We start from the raw sequence: 25,784 nt of genomic DNA, 5'->3' as shown, positions 1-25,784 counted from the left end.
TATAAACTACACAGAATCATTCGGTGAAACTTCTTTCTGATCTGTGCATTCAGCTAACAGAGTTAAACCATACTTTTGATTGAGCAGATCTGAACACTCTTTCTGTAGAAAATGCCACTGGACATTTTGAGCGCTAAGAGCGTAGTAGTGGAAAAAGGAATATATTCAAATATAAACTACACAGAAGCATTCTGTGAAACTTCTTTCTGATCTGAGCATTCAGCTAACAGAGTTAAACCATACTTTTGATTGAGCAGTTTTGAAACACTCTGTCTGTAGAAAATGCAACTGGACATTCGTAGCGCTAAGTGGGTAATAGTGGAAAAAAGAATATGTTCAAATATAAACTACACAGAAGCATTGTATGAAACTTCTTTCTGTTCTGTGCATTCAACTAACAGAGTTGAACCTTACTTTTGATTGAGCCTTTCTGAAACACTCTTTCTGTAGAAACTGCAATTGGACATTCTGAGCGCTAAGAGGACTCTATTGGGAAAAATAATATCTTCAAATAAAAACTACACAGAAGCATTGTGTGAAACTTATTTCTGATATGATCATTAAGCTAACAGAGTTAAACCATACTTCTGATTGCGCAGTTCTGAACACTCTTTCTGTAGAAAATGCAAGTGGACATTCGGAGCGCTAAGAGGGTAATAGTGGAGAAAGGAATATATTCAAATATAAACTACACAGTAGCATTCTGTGAAAATTCTTTCTGTTCTGTGCATTCAACTAACAGAGTTGAACCTTACTTTTGATTGAGCCGTTCTGAAACACTCTTTCTGTAGAAACTGCAATTGGACATGCTAAGCGCTAAGAGGCCTACATTGGGAAAAAGAATATCTTCAAATAAAAACTACACAGATGCATTCTGTGAAACTTATTTCTGATCTGTAAATTCAGATAACAGAGATAAAACATATTTTTGATTGAGCAGTTATGAAACACTCTTTTTGTAGAAAATGCAAGTGGAGATTCGGAGCGCTAAGAGGGTAATAGTGGAAAAAGGAATGTCTTCAAATATAAACTACAGAGAATCATTCGGTGAAACTTCTTTCTGATCTGTGCATTCAGCTAACAGAGTTAAACCATACTTTTGATTGAGCAGATCTGAACACTCTTTCTGTAGAAAATGCAACTGGACATTTGGAGCGCTAAGAGCGTAGTAGTGGAAAAGGGAATATATTCAAATATAAACTACACAGAAGCATTCTGTGAAACTTCTTTCTGATCTGAGCATTCAGCTAACAGAGTTAAACCATACTTTTGATTGAGCAGTTTTGAAACACTCTGTCTGTAGAAACTGCAACTGGACATTCGTAGCGCTAAGTGGGTAATAGTGGAAAAAAGTATATGTTCAAATATAAACTACACAGAAGCATTGAATGAAACTTCTTTCTGTTCTGTGCATTCAACTAACAGAGTTGAACCTTACTTTTGATTGAGCCGTTCTGAAACACTCTTTCTGTAGAAACTGCAATTGGACATTCTGAGCGCTAAGAGGCCTATATTGGGAAAAAGAATGTCTACAAATTAAAACTGCACAGAAGAATTGTGTGAAACTTCTTTCTGTTCTGTTTGTTCAACTAAAAGAGTTGAACCTTAGTTTTGATTGAGCCGTTCTGAAACACTCTTTCTGTAGAAAATGCAAGTGGAGATTCGGAGCGCTAAGAGGGTAATAGTGGAAAAAGGAATGTCTCCAAATATAAAGTACACAGAATCATTCTGTGAAACTTCTTTCTGATCTGTGCATTCAGCTAACCGAGTTAAACCATACTTTTGATTGAGCAGATCTGAACACTCTTTCTGTAGAAAATGCAACCGGACATTTGGAGCGCTAAGAGAGTAGTAGTGGAAAAAGGAATATATTCAAATATAAACTACACAGAAGCATTCTGTGAAACTTCTTTCTGATCTGAGCATTCAGCTAACAGAGTTAAACCATACTTTTGATTGAGCAGTTTTAAAACACTCTGTCTGTAGAAAATGCAACTGGACATTCGTAGCGCCAAGTGGGTAATAGTGGAAAAAAGAATATGTTCAAATATAAACTACACAGAAGCATTGTATGAAACTTCTTTCTGTTCTGTGCATTCAACTAACAGAGTTGAACCTTACTTTTGATTGAGCCTTTCTGAATCACTCTTTCTGTAGAAACTGCAATTGGACATTCTGAGTGCTAAGAGGCCTCTATTGGGAAAAATAATATCTTCAAATAAAAACTACACAGAAGCATTGTGTGAAACTTATTTCTGATATGTTCATTAAGCTAACAGAGTTAAACCATACTTTTGATTGCGCAGTTCTGAACACTCTTTCTGTAGAAAATGCAAGTGGACATTCGGAGCGCTAAGAGGGTAATAGTGGAAAAAGGAATATATTCAAATATAAACTACACAGTAGCATTCTGTGGAAATTCTTTCTGTTCTGTGCATTCAACTAACAGAGTTGAACCTTACTTTTGATTGAGCCGTTCTGAAACACTCTTTCTGTAGAAACTGCAATTGGACATGCTAAGCGCTAAGAGGCCTACATTGGGAAAAAGAATATCTTCAAATAAAAACTACACAGATGCATTCTGTGAAACTTATTTCTGATCTGTAAATTCAGTTAACAGAGATAAAATATATTTTTGATTGAGCAGTTATGAAACACTCTTTTTGTAGAAAATGCAAGTGGAGATTCGGAGCGCTAAGAGGGTAATAGTGGAAAAAGGAATGTCTTCAAATATAAACTACACAGAATCATTCGGTGAAACTTCTTTCTGATCTGTGCATTCAGCTAACAGAGTTAAACCATACTTTTGATTGAGCAGATCTGAACACTCTTTCTGTAGAAAATGCAACTGGACATTTGGAGCGCTAAGAGAGTAGTAGTGGAAAAAGGAATATATTCAAATATAAACTACACAGAAGCATTCTGTGAAACTTCTTCCTGATCTGAGCATTCAGCTAACAGAGTTAAACCATACTTTTGATAGAGCAGTTTTGAAACACTCTGTCTGTAGAAAATGCAACTGGACATTCGTAGCGCTAAGTGGGTAATAGTGGAAAAAAGAATATGTTCAAATATGAACTACACAGAAGCATTGTATGAAACTTCTTTCTGTTCTGTGCATTCAACTAACAGAGTTGAACCTTACTTTTGATTGAGCCGTTCTGAAACACTCTTTCTGTAGAAACTGCAATTGGACATTCTGAGCGCTAAGAGGCCTATATTGGGAAAAAGAATGTCTGCAAATAAAAACTACACAGAAGAATTGTGTGAAACTTCTTTCTGTTCTATTTGTTCAACTAAAAGAGTTGAACCTTAGTTTTGATTGAGCCGTTCTGAAACACTCTTTCTGTAGAAAATGCAAGTGGAGATTCGGAGCGCTAAGAGGGTAATAGTGGAAAAAGGAATGTCTCCAAATATAAACTACACAGAATCATTCGGTGAAACTTCTTTCTGATCTGTGCATTCAGCTAACAGAGTTAAACCATACTTTTGATTGAGCAGATCTGAACACTCTTTCTGTAGAAAATGCCACTGGACATTTTGAGCGCTAAGAGCGTAGTAGTGGAAAAAGGAATATATTCAAATATAAACTACACAGAAGCATTCTGTGAAACTTCTTTCTGATCTGAGCATTCAGCTAACAGAGTTAAACCATACTTTTGATTGAGCAGTTTTGAAACACTCTGTCTGTAGAAAATGCAACTGGACATTCGTAGCGCTAAGTGGGTAATAGTGGAAAAAAGAATATGTTCAAATATAAACTACACAGAAGCATTGTATGAAACTTCTTTCTGTTCTGTGCATTCAACTAACAGAGTTGAACCTTACTTTTGATTGAGCCTTTCTGAAACACTCTTTCTGTAGAATCTGCAATTGGACATTCTGAGCGCTAAGAGGCCTCTATTGGGAAAAATAATATCTTCAAATAAAAACTACACAGAAGCATTGTGTGAAACTTATTTCTGATATGTTCATTAAGCTAACAGAGTTAAACCATAGTTTTGATTGCGCAGTTCTGAACACTCTTTCTGTAGAAAATGCAAGTGGAGATTCGGAGCGCTAAGAGGGTAATAGTGGAAAAAGGAATATCTCCAAATATAAACTACACAGAATCACTCTGTGAAAATTCTTTCTGATCTGTGCATTCAGCTAACAGAGTTAAACCATACTTTTGATTGAGCAGATCTGAACACTCTTTCTGTAGAAAATGCAACTGGACATTTGGAGCGCTAGGAGAGTAGTAGTGGAAAATGGAATATATTCAAATATAAACTACACAGAAGCATTCTGTGAAACTTCTTTCTGATCTGAGCATTCAGCTAACAGAGTTAAACCATACTTTTGATTGAGCAGTTTTGAAACACTCTGTCTGTAGGAAATGCAACTGGACATTCGTAGCGCCAAGTGGGTAATAGTGGAAAAAAGAATATCTTCAAATATAAACTACACAGAAGCATTGTATGAAATTTCTTTCTGTTCTGTGCATTCAACTAACAGAGTTGAACCTTACATTTGATTGAGCCTTTCTGAAACACTCTTTCTGTAGAAACTGCAATTGGACATTCTGAGCGCTAAGAGGCCTATATTGGGAAAAATAATATCTTCAAATAAAAACTACACAGAAGCATTGTGTGAAACTTATTTCTGATATGATCATTAAGCTAACAGAGTTAAACCATACTTCTGATTGCGCAGTTCTGAACACTCTTTCTGTAGAAAATGCAAGTGGACATTCGGAGCGCTAAGAGGGTAATAGTGGAGAAAGGAATATATTCAAATATAAACTACACAGTAGCATTCTGTGAAAATTCTTTCTGTTCTGTGCATTCAACTAACAGAGTTGAACCTTACTTTTGATTGAGCCGTTCTGAAACACTCTTTCTGTAGAAACTGCAATTGGACATGCTAAGCGCTAAGAGGCCTACATTGGGAAAAAGAATATCTTCAAATAAAAACTACACAGATGCATTCTGTGAAACTTATTTCTGATCTGTAAATTCAGATAACAGAGATAAAACATATTTTTGATTGAGCAGTTATGAAACACTCTTTTTGTAGAAAATGCAAGTGGAGATTCGGAGCGCTAAGAGGGTAATAGTGGAAAAAGGAATGTCTTCAAATATAAACTACAGAGAATCATTCGGTGAAACTTCTTTCTGATCTGTGCATTCAGCTAACAGAGTTAAACCATACTTTTGATTGAGCAGATCTGAACACTCTTTCTGTAGAAAATGCAACTGGACATTTGGAGCGCTAAGAGCGTAGTAGTGGAAAAGGGAATATATTCAAATATAAACTACACAGAAGCATTCTGTGAAACTTCTTTCTGATCTGAGCATTCAGCTAACAGAGTTAAACCATACTTTTGATTGAGCAGTTTTGAAACACTCTGTCTGTAGAAAATGCAACTGGACATTCGTAGCGCTAAGTGGGTAATAGTGGAAAAAAGTATATGTTCAAATATAAACTACACAGAAGCATTGAATGAAACTTCTTTCTGTTCTGTGCATTCAACTAACAGAGTTGAACCTTACTTTTGATTGAGCCGTTCTGAAACACTCTTTCTGTAGAAACTGCAATTGGACATTCTGAGCGCTAAGAGGCCTATATTGGGAAAAAGAATGTCTACAAATTAAAACTGCACAGAAGAATTGTGTGAAACTTCTTTCTGTTCTGTTTGTTCAACTAAAAGAGTTGAACCTTAGTTTTGATTGAGCCGTTCTGAAACACTCTTTCTGTAGAAAATGCAAGTGGAGATTCGGAGCGCTAAGAGGGTAATAATGGAAAAAGGAATATATTCAAATATAAACTACACAGAAGCATTCTGTGAAACTTCTTTCTGATCTGAGCATTCAGCTAACAGAGTTAAACCATACTTTTGATTGAGCAGTTTTGAAACACTCTGTCTGTAGAAAATGCAACTGGACATTCGTAGCGCTAATTGGGTAATAGTGGAAAAAAGAATATGTTCAAATATAAACTACACAGAAGCATTGTATGAAACTTCTTTCTGTTCTGTGCATTCAACTAACAGAGTTGAACCTTACTTTTGATTGAGCCGTTCTGAAACACTCTTTCTGTAGAAACTGCAATTGGACATTCTGAGCGCTAAGAGGCCTATATTGGGAAAAAGAATGTCTACAAATAAAAACTACACAGAAGAATTGTGTGAAACTTCTTTCTGTTCTGTTTGTTCAACTAAAAGAGTTGAACCTTAGTTTTGATTGAGCCGTTCTGAAACACTCTTTCTGTAGAAAATGCAAGTGGAGATTCGGAGCGCTAAGAGGGTAATAGTGGAAAAAGGAATGTCTCCAAATATAAACTACACAGAATCATTCTGTGAAACTTCTTTCTGATCTGTGCATTCAGCTAACAGATTTAAAACATACTTTTGATTGAGCAGATCTGAACACTATTTCTGTAGAAAATGCAACTGGACATTTGGAGCGCTAAGAGAGTAGTAGTGGAAAAAGGAATATATTCAAATATAAACTACACAGAAGCATTCTGTGAAACTTCTTTCTGATCTGAGCATTTAGCTAACAGAGTTAAACCATACTTTTGATTGAGCAGTTTTGAAACACTCTGTCTGTAGAAAATGCAACTGGACATTCGTAGCGCTAAGTGGGTAATAGTGGAAAAAAGAATATGTTCAAATATAAACTACACAGAAGCATTGTATGAAACTTCTTTCTGTTCTGTGCATTCAACTAACAGAGTTGAACCTTACTTTTGATTGAGCCTTTCTGAAACACTCTTTCTGTAGAAACTGCAATTGGACATTCTGAGCGCTAAGAGGCCTCTATTGGGAAAAATAACATCTTCAAATAAAAACTACACAGAAGCATTGTGTGAAACTTATTTCTGATATGTTCATTAAGCTAACAGAGTTAAACCTTACTTTTGATTGCACAGTTCTGAACACTCTTTCTGTAGAAAATGCAAGTGGACATTCGGAGCGCTAAGAGGGTAATAGTGGAGAATGGAATATATTCAAATATAAACTACACAGTAGCATTCTGTGAAAATTCTTTCTGTTCTGTGCATTCAACTAACAGAGTTGAACCTAACTTTTGATTGAGCCGTTCTGAAACACTCTTTCTGTAGAAACTGCAATTGGACATGCTAAGCGCTAAGAGGCCTACATTGGGAAAAAGAATATCTTCAAATAAAAACTACACAGATGCATTCTGTGAAACTTATTTCTGATCTGTAAATTCAGTTAACAGAGATAAAATATATTTTTGATTGAGCAGTTATGAAACACTCTTTTTGTAGAAAATGCAAGTGGAGATTCGGAGCGCTAAGAGGGTAATAGTGGAAAAAGGAATGTCTTCAAATATAAACTACACAGAATCATTCGGTGAAACTTCTTTCTGATCTGTGCATTCAGCTAACAGAGTTAAACCATACTTTTGATTGAGCAGATCTGAACACTCTTTCTGTAGAAAATGCAACTGGACATTTGGAGCGCTAAGAGAGTAGTAGTGGAAAAAGGAATATATTCAAATATAAACTACACAGAAGCATTCTGTGAAACTTCTTCCTGATCTGAGCATTCAGCTAACAGAGTTAAACCATACTTTTGATTGAGCAGTTTTGAAACACTCTGTCTGTAGAAAATGCAACTGGACATTCGTAGCGCTAAGTGGGTAATAGTGGAAAAAAGAATATGTTCAAATATGAACTACACAGAAGCATTGTATGAAACTTCTTTCTGTTCTGTGCATTCAACTAACAGAGTTGAACCTTACTTTTGATTGAGCCGTTCTGAAACACTCTTTCTGTAGAAACTGCAATTGGACATTCTGAGCGCTAAGAGGCCTATATTGGGAAAAAGAATGTCTGCAAATAAAAACTACACAGAAGAATTGTGTGAAACTTCTTTCTGTTCTATTTGTTCAACTAAAAGAGTTGAACCTTAGTTTTGATTGAGCCGTTCTGAAACACTCTTTCTGTAGAAAATGCAAGTGGAGATTCGGAGCGCTAAGAGGGTAATAGTGGAAAAAGGAATGTCTCCAAATATAAACTACACAGAATCATTCGGTGAAACTTCTTTCTGATCTGTGCATTCAGCTAACAGAGTTAAACCGTACTTTTGATTGAGCAGATCTGAACACTCTTTCTGTAGAAAATGCCACTGGACATTTTGAGCGCTAAGAGCGTAGTAGTGGAAAAAGGAATATATTCAAATATAAACTACACAGAAGCATTCTGTGAAACTTCTTTCTGATCTGAGCATTCAGCTAACAGAGTTAAACCATACTTTTGATTGAGCAGTTTTGAAACACTCTGTCTGTAGAAAATGCAACTGGACATTCGTAGCGCTAAGTGGGTAATAGTGGAAAAAAGAATATGTTCAAATATAAACTACACAGAAGCATTGTATGAAACTTCTTTCTGTTCTGTGCATTCAACTAACAGAGTTGAACCTTACTTTTGATTGAGCCTTTCTGAAACACTCTTTCTGTAGAAACTGCAATTGGACATTCTGAGCGCTAACAGGACTCTATTGGGAAAAATAATATCTTCAAATAAAAACTACACAGAAGCATTGTGTGAAACTTATTCCTGATATGTTCATTAAGCTAACAGAGTTAAACCATACTTTTGATTGCGCAGTTCTGAACACTGTTTCTGTAGAAAATGCAATTGAACATTCGGAGCGCTAAGAGGGTAATAGTGGAAAAAGGAATATATTCAAATATAAACTACACAGTAGCATTCTGTGAAAATTCTTTCTGTTCTCTGCATTCAACTAACAGAGTTGAACCTTACTTTTGATTGAGCCGTTCTGAAACACTCTTTCTGTAGAAACTGCAATTGGACATGCTAAGCGCTAAGAGGCCTACATTGGGAAAAAGAATATCTTCAAATAAAAACTACACAGATGCATTCTGTGAAACTTATTTCTGATCTGTAAATTCAGTTAACAGAGATAAAACATATTTTTGATTGAGCAGTTATGAAACACTCTTTTTGTAGAAAATGCAAGTGGATATTCGGAGCGCTAAGAGGGTAATAGTGGAAAAAGGAATGTCTTCAAATATAAACTACACAGAATCATTCGGTGAAACTTCTTTCTGATCTGTGCATTCAGCTAACAGAGTTAAACCATACTTTTGATTGAGCAGATCTGAACACTCTTTCTGTAGGAAATGCAACTGGACATTTGGAGCGCTAAGAGCGTAGTAGTGGAAAAAGGAATATATTCAAATATAAACTACACAGAAGCATTCTGTGAAACTTCTTTCTGATCTGAGCATTCAGCTAACAGAGTTAAACCATACTTTTGATTGAGCAGTTTTGAAACACTGTCTGTAGAAAATGCAACTGGACATTCGTAGCGCTAAGTGGGTAATAGTGGAAAAAAGAATATGTTCAAATATGAACTACACAGAAGCATTGTATGAAACTACTTTCTGTACTGTGCATTCAACTAACAGAGTTGAACCTTACTTTTGATTGAGCCGTTCTGAAACACTCTTTCTGTAGAAACTGCAATTGGACATTCTGAGCGCTAAGAGGCCTATATTGGGAAAAAGAATGTCTACAAATAAAAACTACACAGAAGAATTGTGTGAAACTTCTTTCTGTTCTGTTTGTTCAACTAAAAGAGTTGAACCTTAGTTTTGATTGAGCCGTTCTGAAACAATCTTTCTGTAGAAAATGCAAGTGGAGATTCGGAGCGCTAAGAGGGTAATAGTGGAAAAAGGAATGTCTCCAAATATAAAGTACACAGAATCATTCTGTGAAACTTCTTTCTGATCTGTGCATTCAGCTAACCGAGTTAAACCATACTTTTGATTGAGCAGATCTGAACACTCTTTCTGTAGAAAATGCAACCGGACATTTGGAGCGCTAAGAGAGTAGTAGTGGAAAAAGGAATATATTCAAATATAAACTACACAGAAGCATTCTGTGAAACTTCTTTCTGATCTGAGCATTCAGCTAACAGAGTTAAACCATACTTTTGATTGAGCAGTTTTAAAACACTCTGTCTGTAGAAAATGCAACTGGACATTCGTAGCGCCAAGTGGGTAATAGTGGAAAAAAGAATATGTTCAAATATAAACTACACAGAAGCATTGTATGAAACTTCTTTCTGTTCTGTGCATTCAACTAACAGAGTTGAACCTTACTTTTGATTGAGCCTTTCTGAATCACTCTTTCTGTAGAAACTGCAATTGGACATTCTGAGTGCTAAGAGGCCTCTATTGGGAAAAATAATATCTTCAAATAAAAACTACACAGAAGCATTGTGTGAAACTTATTTCTGATATGTTCATTAAGCTAACAGAGTTAAACCATACTTTTGATTGCGCAGTTCTGAACACTCTTTCTGTAGAAAATGCAAGTGGACATTCGGAGCGCTAAGAGGGTAATAGTGGAAAAAGGAATATATTCAAATATAAACTACACAGTAGCATTCAGTGAAAATTCTTTTTGTTCTGTGCATTCTACTAACAGAGTTGAACCTTACTTTTGATTGAGCCGTTCTGAAACACTCTTTCTGTAGAAACTGCAATTGGACATGCTAAGCGCTAAGAGGCCTACATTGGGAAAAAGAATATCTTCAAATAAAAACTACACAGATGCATTCTGTGAAACTTATTTCTGATCTGTAAATTCAGTTAACAGAGATAAAACATATTTTTGATTGAGCAGTTATGAAACACTCTTTTTGTAGAAAATGCAAGTGGAGATTCGGAGCGCTAAGAGGGTAATAGTGGAAAAAGGAATGTCTTCAAATATAAACTACACAGAATCATTCGGTGAAACTTCTTTCTGATCTGTGCATTCAGCTAACAGAGTTAAACCATACTTTTGATTGAGCAGATCTGAACACTCTTTCTGTAGAAAATGCAACTGGACATTTGGAGCGCTAAGAGCGTAGTAGTGGAAAAAGGAATATATTCAAATATAAACTACACAGAAGCATTCTGTGAAACTTTTTTCTGATCTGAGCATTCAGCTAACAGAGTTAAACCATACTTTTGATTGAGCAGTTTTGAAACACTCTGTCTGTAGAAAATGCAACTGGACATTCGTAGCGCTAAGTGGGTAATAGTGGAAAAAAGAATATGTTCAAATATAAACTACACAGAAGCATTGTATGAAACTTCTTTCTGTTCTGTGCATTCAACTAACAGAGTTGAACCTTACTTTTGATTGAGCCGTTCTGAAACACTCTTTCTGTAGAAACTGCAATTGGACATTCTGAGCGCTAAGAGGCCCATATTGGGAAAAAGAATGTCTACAAATAAAAACTACACAGAAGAATTTTGTGAAACTTCTTTCTGTTCTGTTTGTTCAACTAAAAGAGTTGAACCTTAGTTTTCATTGAGCCGTTCTGAAACACTCTTTCTGTAGAAAATGCAAGTGGAGATTCGGAGCGCTAAGAGGGTAATAGTGGAAAAAGGAATGTCTCCAAATATAAACTACACAGAATCATTCGGTGAAACTTCTTTCTTATCTGTGCATTCAGCTAACAGAGTTAAACCATACTTTTGATTGAGCAGATCTGAACACTCTTTCTGTAGAAAATGCCACTGGACATTTTGAGCGCTAAGAGCGTAGTAGTGGAAAAAGGAATATATTCAAATATAAACTACACAGAAGCATTCTGTGAAACTTCTTTCTGATCTGAGCATTCAGCTAACAGAGTTAAACCACACTTTTGATTGAGCAGTTTTGAAACACTCTGTCTGTAGAAAATGCAACTGGACATTCGTAGCGCTAAGTGGGTAATAGTGGAAAAAAGAATATGTTCAAATATAAACTACACAGAAGCATTGTATGAAACTTCTTTCTGTTCTGTGCATTCAACTAACAGAGTTGAAACTTACTTTTGATTGAGCCTTTCTGAAACACTCTTTCTGTAGAAAATGCAATTGGACATTCTGAGCGCTAAGAGGCCTATATTGGGAAAAATAATATCTTCAAATAAAAAGTACACAGAAGCATTGTGTGAAACTTATTTCTGATATGTTCATTAAGTTTACAGAGGTAAACCATACATTTGATTGCGCAGTTCTGAACACTCTTTCTGTAGAAAATGCAAGTGGACATTCGGAGCGCTAAGAGGGTAATAGTGGAAAAAGGAATATATTCAAATATAAACTACACAGTAGCATTCAGTGAAAATTCTTTTTGTTCTGTGCATTCTACTAACAGAGTTGAACCTTACTTTTGATTGAGCCGTTCTGATACACTCTTTCTGTAGAAACTGCAATTGGACATGCTAAGCGCTAAGAGGCCTACATTGGGAAAAAGAATATCTTCAAATAAAAACTACACAGATGCATTCTGTGAAACTTATTTCTGATCTGTAAATTCAGTTAACAGAGATAAAACATATTTTTGATTGAGCAGTTATGAAACACTCTTTTTGTAGAAAATGCAAGTGGAGATTCGGAGCGCTAAGAGGGTAATAGTGGAAAAAGGAATGTCTTCAAATATAAACTACACAGAATCATTCGGTGAAACTTCTTTCTGATCTGTGCATTCAGCTAACAGAGTTAAACCATACTTTTGATTGAGCAGATCTGAACACTCTTTCTGTAGAAAATGCAACTGGACATTTGGAGCGCTAAGAGCGTAGTAGTGGAAAAAGGAATATATTCAAATATAAACTACACAGAAGCATTCTGTGAAACTTTTTTCTGATCTGAGCATTCAGCTAACAGAGTTAAACCATACTTTTGATTGAGCAGTTTTGAAACACTCTGTCTGTAGAAAATGCAACTGGACATTCGTAGCGCTAAGTGGGTAATAGTGGAAAAAAGAATATGTTCAAATATAAACTACACAGAAGCATTGTATGAAACTTCTTTCTGTTCTGTGCATTCAACTAACAGAGTTGAACCTTACTTTTGATTGAGCCGTTCTGAAACACTCTTTCTGTAGAAACTGCAATTGGACATTCTGAGCGCTAAGAGGCCTATATTGGGAAAAAGAATGTCTACAAATAAAAACTACACAGAAGAATTTTGTGAAACTTCTTTCTGTTCTGTTTGTTCAACTAAAAGAGTTGAACCTTAGTTTTCATTGAGCCGTTCTGAAACACTCTTTCTGTAGAAAATGCAAGTGGAGATTCGGAGCGCTAAGAGGGTAATAGTGGAAAAAGGAATGTCTCCAAATATAAACTACACAGAATCATTCGGTGAAACTTCTTTCTGATCTGTGCATTCAGCTAACAGAGTTAAACCATACTTTTGATTGAGCAGATCTGAGCTCTCTTTCTGTAGAAAATGCAACTGGACATTTGGAGCGCTAAGAGAGTAGTAGTGGAAAAAGGAATATATTCAAATATAAACTACACAGAAGCATTCTGTGAAACTTCTTTCTGATCTGAGCATTCAGCTAACAGAGTTAAACCATACTTTTGATTGAGCAGTTTTGAAACACTCTGTCTGTAGAAAATGCAACTGGACATTCGTAGCGCTAAGTGGGTAATAGTGGAAAAAAGAATATGTTCAAATATAAACTACACAGAAGCATTGTATGAAACTTCTTTCTGTTCTGTGCATTCAACTAACAGAGTTGAACCTTACTTTGATTGAGCCTTTCTGAAACACTCTTTCTGTAGAAACTGCAATTGGACATTCTGAGCGCTAAGAGGCCTATATTGGGAAAAATAATATCTTCAAATAAAAGCTACACAGAAGCATTGTGTGAAACTTATTTCTGAAATGTTCATTAAGCTAACAGAGTTAAACCATACTTTTGATTGCGCAGTTCTGAACACTCTTTCTGTAGAAAATGCAAGTGGACATTCGGAGCGCTAAGAGGGTAATAGTGGAAAAAGAATATATTCAAATATAAACTACACAGTAGCATTCTGTGAAAATTCTTTCTGTTCTGTGCATTCAACTAACAGAGTTGAACCTTACTTTTGATTGAGCCGTTCTGAAACACTCTATCTGTAGAAACTGCAATTGGACATGCTAAGCGCTAAGAGGCCTACATTTTGAAAAAGAATATCTTCAAATAAAAACTACACAGATGCATTCTGTGAAACTAATTTCTGATCTGTAAATTCAGTTAACAGAGATAAAACATATTTTTGATTGAGCAGTTATGAAACACTCTTTTTGTAGAAAATGCAAGTGGAGATTCGGAGCGCAAAGAGGGTAATAGTGGAAAAAGGAATGTCTTCAAATATAAACTACACAGAATCATTCGGTGAAACTTCTTTCTGATCTGTGCATTCAGCTAACAGAGTTAAACCATACTTTTGATTGAGCAGATCTGAACACTCTTTCTGTTGAAAATGCAACTGGACATTTGGAGCGCTAAGAGCGTAGTAGTGGAAAAAGGAATATATTCAAATATAAACTACACAGAAGCATTCTGTGAAACTTCTTTCTGATCTGAGCATTCAGCTAACAGAGTTAAACCATACTTTTGATTGAGCAGTTTTGAAACACTCTGTCTGTAGAAAATGCAACTGGACATTCGTAGCGCTAAGTGGGTAATAGTGGAAAAAAGTATATGTTCAAATATAAACTACACAGAAGCATTGTATGAAACTTCTTTCTGTTCTGTGCATTCAACTAACAGAGTTGAACCTTACTTTTGATTGAGCCGTTCTGAAACACTCTTTCTGTAAAAACTGCAATTGGACATTCTGAGCGCTAAGAGGCCTATATTGGGAAAAAGAATGTCTACAAATAAAAACTACACAGAAGAATTGTGTGAAACTTCTTTCTGTTCTGTTTGTTCAACTAAAAGAGTTGAACCTTAGTTTTGATTGAGCCGTTCTGAAACACTCTTTCTGTAGAAAATGCAAGTGGAGATTCGGAGCGCTAAGAGGGTAATAGTGGAAAAAGGAATGTCTCCAAATATAAACTACACAGAATCATTCGGTGAAACTTCTTTCTGATCTGTGCATTCAGCTAACAGAGTTAAACCATACTTTTGATTGAGCAGATCTGAACTCTCTTTCTGTAGAAAATGCAACTGGACATTTGGAGCGCTAAGAGAGTAGTAGTGGAAAAAGGAATATATTCAAATATAAACTACACAGAAGCATTCTGTGAAACTTCTTTCTGATCTGAGCATTCAGCTAACAGAGTTAAACCATACTTTTGATTGAGCAGTTTTGAAACACTCTGTCTGTAGATAATGCAACTGGACATTCGTAGCGCTAACTGGGTAATAGTGGAAAAAAGAATATGTTCAAATATAAACTACACAGAAGCATTGTATGAAACTTCTTTCTGTTCTGTGCATTCAACTAACAGAGTTGAACGTTACTTTTGATTGAGCCTTTCTGAAACACTCTTTCTGTAGAAACTGCAATTGGACATTCTGAGCGCTAAGAGGCCTCTATTGGGAAAAATAATATCTTCAAATAAAAACTACACAGAAGCATTGTGTGAAACTTATTTCTGATATGTTCATTAAGCTAACAGAGTTAAACCATACTTTTGATTGCGCAGTTCTGAACACTCTTTCTGTAGAAAATGCAAGTGGACATTCGGAGCGCTAAGAGGGTAATAGTGGAAAAAGGAATATATTCAAATATAAACTACACAGTAGCATTCTGTGAAAATACTATCTGTTCTGTGCATTCAACTAACAGAGTTGAACCTTACTTTTGATTGAGCCTTTCTGAAACACTCTTTCTGTAGAAACTGCAATTGGACATTCTGAGCGCTAAGAGGCCTATATTGGGAAAAAGAATATCTTCAAATAAAAACTACACAGAAGCATTGTGTGAAACTTATTTCTGATATGTTCATTAAGCTAACAGAGTTAAACCATACTTTTGATTGCGCAGGTCTGAACACTCTTTCTGTAGAAAATGCAAGTGGAGATTCGGAGCGCTAAGAGGGTAATAGTGGAAAAAGGAATATCTCCAAATATAAACTACACAGAATCATTCTGTGAAAATTCTTTCTGATCTGTGCATTCAGCTAACAGAGTTAAACCATACTTTTGATTGAGCAGATCTGAACACTCTTTCTGTAGAAAATGCAACTGGACATTTGGAGCGCTAGGAGAGTAGTAGTGGAAAATGGAATATATTCAAATATAAACTACACAGAAGCATTCTGTGAAACTTCTTTCTGATCTGAGCATTCAGCTAACAGAGTTAAACCATACTTTTGATTGAGCAGTTTTGAAACACTCTGTCTGTAGGAAATGCAACTGGACATTCGTAGCGCCAAGTGGGTAATAGTGGAAAAAAGAATATCTTCAAATATAAACTACACAGAAGCATTGTATGAAATTTCTTTCTGTTCTGTGCATTCAACTAACAGAGTTGAACCTTACATTTGATTGAGCCTTTCTGAAACACTCTTTCTGTAGAAACTGCAATTGGACATTCTGAGCGCTAAGAGGCCTATATTGGGAAAAATAATATCTTCAAATAAAAACTACACAGAAGCATTGTGTGAAACTTATTTCTGATATGATCATTAAGCTAACAGAGTTAAACCATACTTCTGATTGCGCAGTTCTGAACACTCTTTCTGTAGAAAATGCAAGTGGACATTCGGAGCGCTAAGAAGGTAATAGTGGAGAAAGGAATATATTCAAATATAAACTACACAGTAGCATTCTGTGAAAATTCTTTCTGTTCTGTGCATTCAACTAACAGAGTTGAACCTTACTTTTGATTGAGCCGTTCTGAAACACTCTTTCTGTAGAAACTGCAATTGGACATGCTAAGCGCTAAGAGGCCTACATTGGGAAAAAGAATATCTTCAAATAAAAACTACACAGATGCATTCTGTGAAACTTATTTCTGATCTGTAAATTCAGATAACAGAGATAAAACATGTTTTTGATTGAGCAGTTATGAAACACTCTTTTTGTAGAAAATGCAAGTGGAGATTCGGAGCGCTAAGAGGGTAATAGTGGAAAAAGGAATGTCTTCAAATATAAACTACAGAGAATCATTCGGTGAAACTTCTTTCTGATCTGTGCATTCAGCTAACAGAGTTAAACCATACTTTTGATTGAGCAGATCTGAACACTCTTTCTGTAGAAAATGCAACTGGACATTTGGAGCGCTAAGAGCGTAGTAGTGGAAAAGGGAATATATTCAAATATAAACTACACAGAAGCATTCTGTGAAACTTCTTTCTGATCTGAGCATTCAGCTAACAGAGTTAAACCATACTTTTGATTGAGCAGTTTTGAAACACTCTGTCTGTAGAAAATGCAACTGGACATTCGTAGCGCTAAGTGGGTAATGGTGGAAAAAAGTATATGTTCAAATATAAACTACACAGAAGCATTGAATGAAACTTCTTTCTGTTCCGTGCATTCAACTAACAGAGTTGAACCTTACTTTTGATTGAGCCGTTCTGAAACACTCTTTCTGTAGAAACTGCAATTGGACATTCTGAGCGCTAAGAGGCCTATATTGGGAAAAAGAATGTCTACAAATTAAAACTGCACAGAAGAATTGTGTGAAACTTCTTTCTGTTCTGTTTGTTCAACTAAAAGAGTTGAACCTTAGTTTTGATTGAGCCGTTCTGAAACACTCTTTCTGTAGAAAATGCAAGTGGAGATTCGGAGCGCTAAGAGGGTAATAGTGGAAAAAGGAATGTCTCCAAATATAAACTACACAGAATCATTCTGTGAAACTTCTTTCTGATCTGTGCATTCAGCTAACAGATTTAAAACATACTTTTGATTGAGCAGATCTGAACACTATTTCTGTAGAAAATGCAACTGGACATTTGGAGCGCTAAGAGAGTAGTAGTGGAAAAAGGAATATATTCAAATATAAACTACACAGAAGCATTCTGTGAAACTTCTTTCTGATCTGAGCATTTAGCTAACAGAGTTAAACCATACTTTTGATTGAGCAGTTTTGAAACACTCTGTCTGTAGAAAATGCAACTGGACATTCGTAGCGCTAAGTGGGTAATAGTGGAAAAAAGAATATGTTCAAATATAAACTACACAGAAGCATTGTATGAAACTTCTTTCTGTTCTGTGCATTCAACTAACAGAGTTGAACCTTACTTTTGATTGAGCCTTTCTGAAACACTCTTTCTGTAGAAACTGCAATTGGACATTCTGAGCGCTAAGAGGCCTCTATTGGGAAAAATAACATCTTCAAATAAAAACTACACAGAAGCATTGTGTGAAACTTATTTCTGATATGTTCATTAAGCTAACAGAGTTAAACCTTACTTTTGATTGCACAGTTCTGAACACTCTTTCTGTAGAAAATGCAAGTGGACATTCGGAGCGCTAAGAGGGTAATAGCGGAGAATGGAATATATTCAAATATAAACTACACAGTAGCATTCTGTGAAAATTCTTTCTGTTCTGTGCATTCAACTAACAGAGTTGAACCTAACTTTTGATTGAGCCATTCTGAAACACTCTTTCTGTAGAAACTGCAATTGGACATGCTAAGCGCTAAGAGGCCTACATTGGGAAAAAGAATATCTTCAAATAAAAACTACACAGATGCATTCTGTGAAACTTATTTCTGATCTGTAAATTCAGTTAACAGAGATAAAATATATTTTTGATTGAGCAGTTATGAAACACTCTTTTTGTAGAAAATGCAAGTGGAGATTCGGAGCGCTAAGAGGGTAATAGTGGAAAAAGGAATGTCTTCAAATATAAACTACACAGAATCATTCGGTGAAACTTCTTTCTGATCTGTGCATTCAGCTAACAGAGTTAAACCATACTTTTGATTGAGCAGATCTGAACACTCTTTCTGTAGAAAATGCAACTGGACATTTGGAGCGCTAAGAGAGTAGTAGTGGAAAAAGGAATATATTCAAATATAAACTACACAGAAGCATTCTGTGAAACTTCTTCCTGATCTGAGCATTCAGCTAACAGAGTTAAACCATACTTTTTATTGAGCAGTTTTGAAACACTCTGTCTGTAGAAAATGCAACTGGACATTCGTAGCGCTAAGTGGGTAATAGTGGAAAAAAGAATATGTTCAAATATGAACTACACAGAAGCATTGTATGAAACTTCTTTCTGTTCTGTGCATTCAACTAACAGAGTTGAACCTTACTTTTGATTGAGCCGTTCTGAAACACTCTTTCTGTAGAAACTGCAATTGGACATTCTGAGCGCTAAGAGGCCTATATTGGGAAAAAGAATGTCTGCAAATAAAAACTACACAGAAGAATTGTGTGAAACTTCTTTCTGTTCTATTTGTTCAACTAAAAGAGTTGAACCTTAGTTTTGATTGAGCCGTTCTGAAACACTCTTTCTGTAGAAAATGCAAGTGGAGATTCGGAGCGCTAAGAGGGTAATAGTGGAAAAAGGAATGTCTCCAAATATAAACTACACAGAATCATTCGGTGAAACTTCTTTCTGATCTGTGCATTCAGCTAACAGAGTTAAATCATACTTTTGATTGAGCAGATCTGAACACTCTTTCTGTAGAAAATGCCACTGGACATTTTGAGCGCTAAGAGCGTAGTAGTGGAAAAAGGAATATATTCAAATATAAACTACACAGAAGCATTCTGTGAAACTTCTTTCTGATCTGAGCATTCAGCTAACAGAGTTAAACCATACTTTTGATTGAGCAGTTTTGAAACACTCTGTCTGTAGAAAATGCAACTGGACATTCGTAGCGCTAAGTGGGTAATAGTGGAAAAAAGAATATGTTCAAATATAAACTACACAGAAGCATTGTATGAAATTTCTTTCTGTTCTGTGCATTCAACTAACGGAGTTGAACCTTACTTTTGATTGAGCCTTTCTGAAACACTCTTTCTGTAGAAACTGCAATTGGACATTCTGAGCGCTAAGAGGACTCTATTGGGAAAAATAATATCTTCAAATAAAAACTACACAGAAGCATTGTGTGAAACTTATTCCTGATATGTTCATTAAGCTAACAGAGTTAAACCATACTTTTGATTGCGCAGTTCTGAACACTGTTTCTGTAGAAAATGCAATTGAACATTCGGAGCGCTAAGAGGGTAATAGTGGAAAAAGGAATATATTCAAATATAAACTACACAGTAGCATTCTGTGAAGATTCTTTCTGTTCTCTGCATTCAACTAACAGAGTTGAACCTTACTTTTGATTGAGCCGTTCTGAAACACTCTTTCTGTAGAAACTGCAATTGGACATGCTAAGCGCTAAGAGGCCTACATTGGGAAAAAGAATATCTTCAAATAAAAACTACACAGATGCATTCTGTGAAACTTATTTCTGATCTGTAAATTCAGTTAACAGAGATAAAACATATTTTTGATTGAGCAGTTATGAAACACACTTTTTGTAGAAAATGCAAGTGGATATTCGGAGCGCTAAGAGGGTAATAGTGGAAAAAGGAATGTCTTCAAATATAAACTACACAGAATCATTCGGTGAAACTTCTTTCTGATCTGTGCATTCAGCTAACAGAGTTAAACCATACTTTTGATTGAGCAGATCTGAACACTATTTCTGTAGAAAATGCAACTGGACATTTGGAGCGCTAAGAGCGTAGTAGTGGAAAAAGGAATATATTCAAATATAAACTACACAGAAGCATTGTATGAAACTTCTTTCTGTTCTGTGCATTCAACTAACAGAGTTGAACCTTACTTTTGATTAAGCCGTTCTGAAACACTCTTTCTGTAGAATCTGCAATTGGACATTCTGAGCGCTAAGAGGCCTATATTGGGAAAAAGAATGTCTACAAATAAAAACTACACAGAAGAATTGTGTGAAACATCTTTCTGTTCTGTTTGTTCAACTAAAAGAGTTGAACCTTAGTTTTGATTGAGCCGTTCTGAAACACTCTTTCTGTAGAAAATGCAAGTGGAGATTCGGAGCGCTAAGAGGGTAATAGTGGAAAAAGGAATGTCTCCAAATATAAACTACACAGAATCATTCGGTGAAACTTCTTTCTGATCTGTGCATTCAGCTAACAGAGTTAAACCATACTTTTGATTGAGCAGATCTGAACTCTCTTTCTGTAGAAAATGCAACTGGACATTTGGAGCGCTAAGAGAGTAGTAGTGGAAAAAGGAATATATTCAAATATAAACTACACAGAAGCATTCTGTGAAACTTCTTTCTGATCTGAGCATTCAGCTAACAGAGTTAAACCATACTTTTGATTGAGCAGTTTTGAAACACTCTGTCTGTAGAAAATGCAACTGGACATTCGTAGCGGTAAGTGGGTAATAGTGGAAAAAAGAATATGTTCAAATATAAACTACACAGAAGCATTGTATGAAAATTCTTTCTGTTCTGTGCATTCAACTAACAGAGTTGAACCTTACTTTTGATTGAGCCTTTCTGAAACACTCTTTCTGTAGAAACTGCAATTGGACATTCTGAGCGCTAAGAGGCCTATATTGGGAAAAATAATATCTTCAAATAAAAACTACACAGAAGCATTGTGTGAAACTTATTTCTGATATGTTCATTAAGCTAACAGAGTTAAACCATACTTTTGATTGCGCAGGTCTGAACACTCTTTCTGTAGAAAATGCAAGTGGACATTCGGAGCGCTAAGAGGTTAATAGTGGAAAAAGGAATATATTCAAATATAAACTACACAGTAGCATTCTGTGAAAATTCTTTCTGTTCTGTGCATTCAACTAACAGAGTTGAACCTTACTTTTGATTGAGCCGTTCTGAAACACTCTTTCTGTAGAAACTGCAATTGGACATGCTAAGCGCTAAGAGGCCTACATTTTGAAAAAGAATATCTTCAAATAAAAACTACACAGATGCATTCTGTGAAACTTATTTCTGATCTGTAAATTCAGTTAACAGAGATAAAACATATTTTTGATTGAGCAGTTATGAAACACTCTTTTTGTAGAAAATGCAAGTGGAGATTCGGAGCGCTAAGAGGGTAATAGTGGAAAAAGGAATGTCTTCAAATATAAACTACACAGAATCATTCGGTGAAACTTCTTTCTGATCTGTGCATTCAGCTAACAGAGTTAAACCATACTTTTGATTGAGCAGATCTGAACACTCTTTCTGTAGAAAATGCAACTAGACATTTGGAGCGCTAAGAGCGTAGTAGTGGAAAAAGGAATATATTCAAATATAAACTACACAGAAGCATTCTGTGAAACTTTTTCTGATCTGAGCATTCAGCTAACAGAGTTAAACCATACTTTTGATTGAGCAGTTTTGAAACACTCTGTCTGTAGAAAATGCAACTGGACATTCGTAGCGCTAAGTGGGTAATAGTGGAAAAAAGAATATGTTCAAATATAAACTACACAGAAGCATTGTATGAAACTTCTTTCTGTTCTGTGCATTCAACTAACAGAGTTGAACCTTACTTTTGATTGAGCCGTTCTGAAACACTCTTTCTGTAGAAACTGCAATTGGACATTCTGAGCGCTAAGAGGCCTATATTGGGAAAAAGAATGTCTACAAATAAAAACTACACAGAAGAATTGTGTGAAACTTCTTTCTGTTCTGTTTGTTCAACTAAAAGAGTTGAACCTTAGTTTTGATTGAGCCGTTCTGAAACACTCTTTCTGTAGAAAATGCAAGTGGAGATTCGGAGCGCTAAGAGGGTAATAGTGGAAAAAGGAATGTCTCCAAATATAAACTACACAGAATCATTCGGTGAAACTTCTTTCTGATCTGTGCATTCAGCTAACAGAGTTAAACCATACTTTTGATTGACCAGATCTGAACTCTCTTTCTGTAGAAAATGCAACTGTACATTTGGAGCGCTAAGAGAGTAGTAGTGGAAAAAGGAATATATTCAAATATAAACTACACAGAAGCATTCTGTGAAACTTCTTTCTGATCTGAGCATTCAGCTAACAGAGTTAAACCATACTTTTGATTGAGCAGTTTTGAAACACTCTGTCTGTAGAAAATGCAACTGGACATTCGTAGCGCTAAGTGGGTAATAGTGGAAAAAAGAATATGTTCAAATATAAACTACACAGAAGCATTGTATGAAACTTCTTTCTGTTCTGTGCATTCAACTAACAGAGTTGAACCTTACATTTGATTGAGCCTTTCTGAAACACTCTTTCTGTAGAAACTGCAATTGGACATTCTGAGCGCTAAGAGGCCTATATTGGGAAAAATAATATCTTCAAATAAAAACTACACAGAAGCATTGTGTGAAACTTATTTCTGATATGTTCATTAAGCTAACAGAGTTAAACCATACTTTTGATTGCGCAGTTCTGAACACTCTTTCTGTAGAATATGCAAGTGGACGTTCGGAGCGCTAAGAGGGTAATAGTGGAAAAAGGAATATATTCAAATATAAACTACACAGTAGCATTCTGTGAAAATTCTTTCTGTTCTGTGCATTCAACTAACAGAGTTGAACCTTACTTTTGATTGAGCCGTTCTGAAACACTCTTTCTGTAGAAACTGCAATTGGACATGCTAAGCGCTAAGAGGCCTACATTGGGAAAAAGAATATCTGCAGATAAAAACTACACAGATGCATTCTGTGAAACTTATTTCTGATCTGTAAATTCAGTTAACAGAGATAAAACATATTTTTGATTGAGCAGTTATGAAACACTCCTTTGTAGAAAATGCAAGTGGAGATTCGGAGCGCTAAGAGCGTAGTAGTGGCAAAAGGAATATTTTCAAATATAAACTACACAGAAGCATTCTGTGAAACTTCTTTCTGATCTGAGCATTCAGCTAACAGAGTTAAACTATACTTTTTATTGAGCAGTTTTGAAACACTCTGTGTGTAGAAAATGCAACTGGACATTCGTAGCGCTAAGTGGGTAATAGTGGAAAAAAGAATATGTTCAAATATAAACTACACAGAAGCATTGTATGAAACTTCTTTCTGTTCTGTGCATTCAACTAACAGAGTTGAACCTTACTTTTGATTGCGCCGTTCTGAAACACTCTTTCTGTAGAAACTGCAATTGGACATTCTGAGCGCTAAGAGGCCTATATTGGGAAAAAGAATATCTTCAAATAAAAACTACACAGATGCGTTCTGTGAAACTTATTTCTGATCTGTAAATTCAGTTAACAGAGATAAAACATATTTTTGATTGAGTAGTTATGAAACACTCTTTTTGTAGAAAATGCAAGTGGAGATTCGGAGCGCTAAGAGGGTAATAGTGGAAAAAGGAATGTCTTCAAATATAAACTACACAGAATCATTCGGTGAAACTTCTTTCTGATCTGTGCATTCAGCTAACAGAGTTAAACCATACTTTTGATTGAGCAGATCTGAACACTCTTTCTGTAGAAAATGCAACTGGATATTTGGAGCGCTAAGAGCGTAGTAGTGGAAAAAGGAATATATTCAAATATAAACTACACAGAAGCATTCTGTGAAACTTCTTTCTGATCTGAGCATTCAGCTAACAGAGTTAAACCATACTTTTGATTGAGCAGTTTTGAAACACTCTGTCTGTAGAAAATGCAACTGGACATTCGTAGCGCTAATTGGGTAATAGTGGAAAAAAGAATATGTTCAAATATAAACTACACAGAAGCATTGTATGAAACTTCTTTCTGTTCTGTGCATTCAACTAACAGAGTTGAACCTTACTTTTGATTGAGCCGTTCTGAAACACTCTTTCTGTAGAAACTGCAATTGGACATTCTGAGCGCTAAGAGGCCTATATTGGGAAAAAGAATGTCTACAAATAAAAACTACACAGAAGAATTGTGTGAAACTTCTTTCTGTTCTGTTTGTTCAACTAAAAGAGTTGAACCTTAGTTTTGATTGAGCCGTTCTGAAACACTCTTTCTGTAGAAAATGCAAGTGGAGATTCGGAGCGCTAAGAGGGTAATAGTGGAAAAAGGAATGTCTCCAAATATAAACTACACAGAATCATTCTGTGAAACTTCTTTCTGATCTGTGCATTCAGCTAACAGATTTAAAACATACTTTTGATTGAGCAGATCTGAACACTATTTCTGTAGAAAATGCAACTGGACATTTGGAGCGCTAAGAGAGTAGTAGTGGAAAAAGGAATATATTCAAATATAAACTACACAGAAGCATTCTGTGAAACTTCTTTCTGATCTGAGCATTTAGCTAACAGAGTTAAACCATACTTTTGATTGAGCAGTTTTGAAACACTCTGTCTGTAGAAAATGCAACTGGACATTCGTAGCGCTAAGTGGGTAATAGTGGAAAAAAGAATATGTTCAAATATAAACTACACAGAAGCATTGTATGAAACTTCTTTCTGTTCTGTGCATTCAACTAACAGAGTTGAACCTTACTTTTGATTGAGCCTTTCTGAAACACTCTTTCTGTAGAAACTGCAATTGGACATTCTGAGCGCTAAGAGGCCTCTATTGGGAAAAATAACATCTTCAAATAAAAACTACACAGAAGCATTGTGTGAAACTTATTTCTGATATGTTCATTAAGCTAACAGAGTTAAACCTTACTTTTGATTGCACAGTTCTGAACACTCTTTCTGTAGAAAATGCAAGTGGACATTCGGAGCGCTAAGAGGGTAATAGTGGAGAATGGAATATATTCAAATATAAACTACACAGTAGCATTCTGTGAAAATTCTTTCTGTTCTGTGCATTCAACTAACAGAGTTGAACCTAACTTTTGATTGAGCCATTCTGAAACACTCTTTCTGTAGAAACTGCAATTGGACATGCTAAGCGCTAAGAGGCTTACATTGGGAAAAAGATTATCTTCAAATAAAAACTACACAGATGCATTCTGTGAAACTTATTTCTGATCTGTAAATTCAGTTAACAGAGATAAAATATATTTTTGATTGAGCAGTTATGAAACACTCTTTTTGTAGAAAATGCAAGTGGAGATTCGGAGCGCTAAGAGGGTAATAGTGGAAAAAGGAATGTCTTCAAATATAAACTACACAGA

This window comes from Symphalangus syndactylus, chromosome Y (genome assembly GCF_028878055.3).
Source record: "Symphalangus syndactylus isolate Jambi chromosome Y, NHGRI_mSymSyn1-v2.1_pri, whole genome shotgun sequence".
Lineage (NCBI taxonomy): Eukaryota > Metazoa > Chordata > Mammalia > Primates > Hylobatidae > Symphalangus > Symphalangus syndactylus.
The sequence above is the reverse complement of the archived record's forward strand: the minus strand, read 5'-3'. Positions refer to the sequence as shown.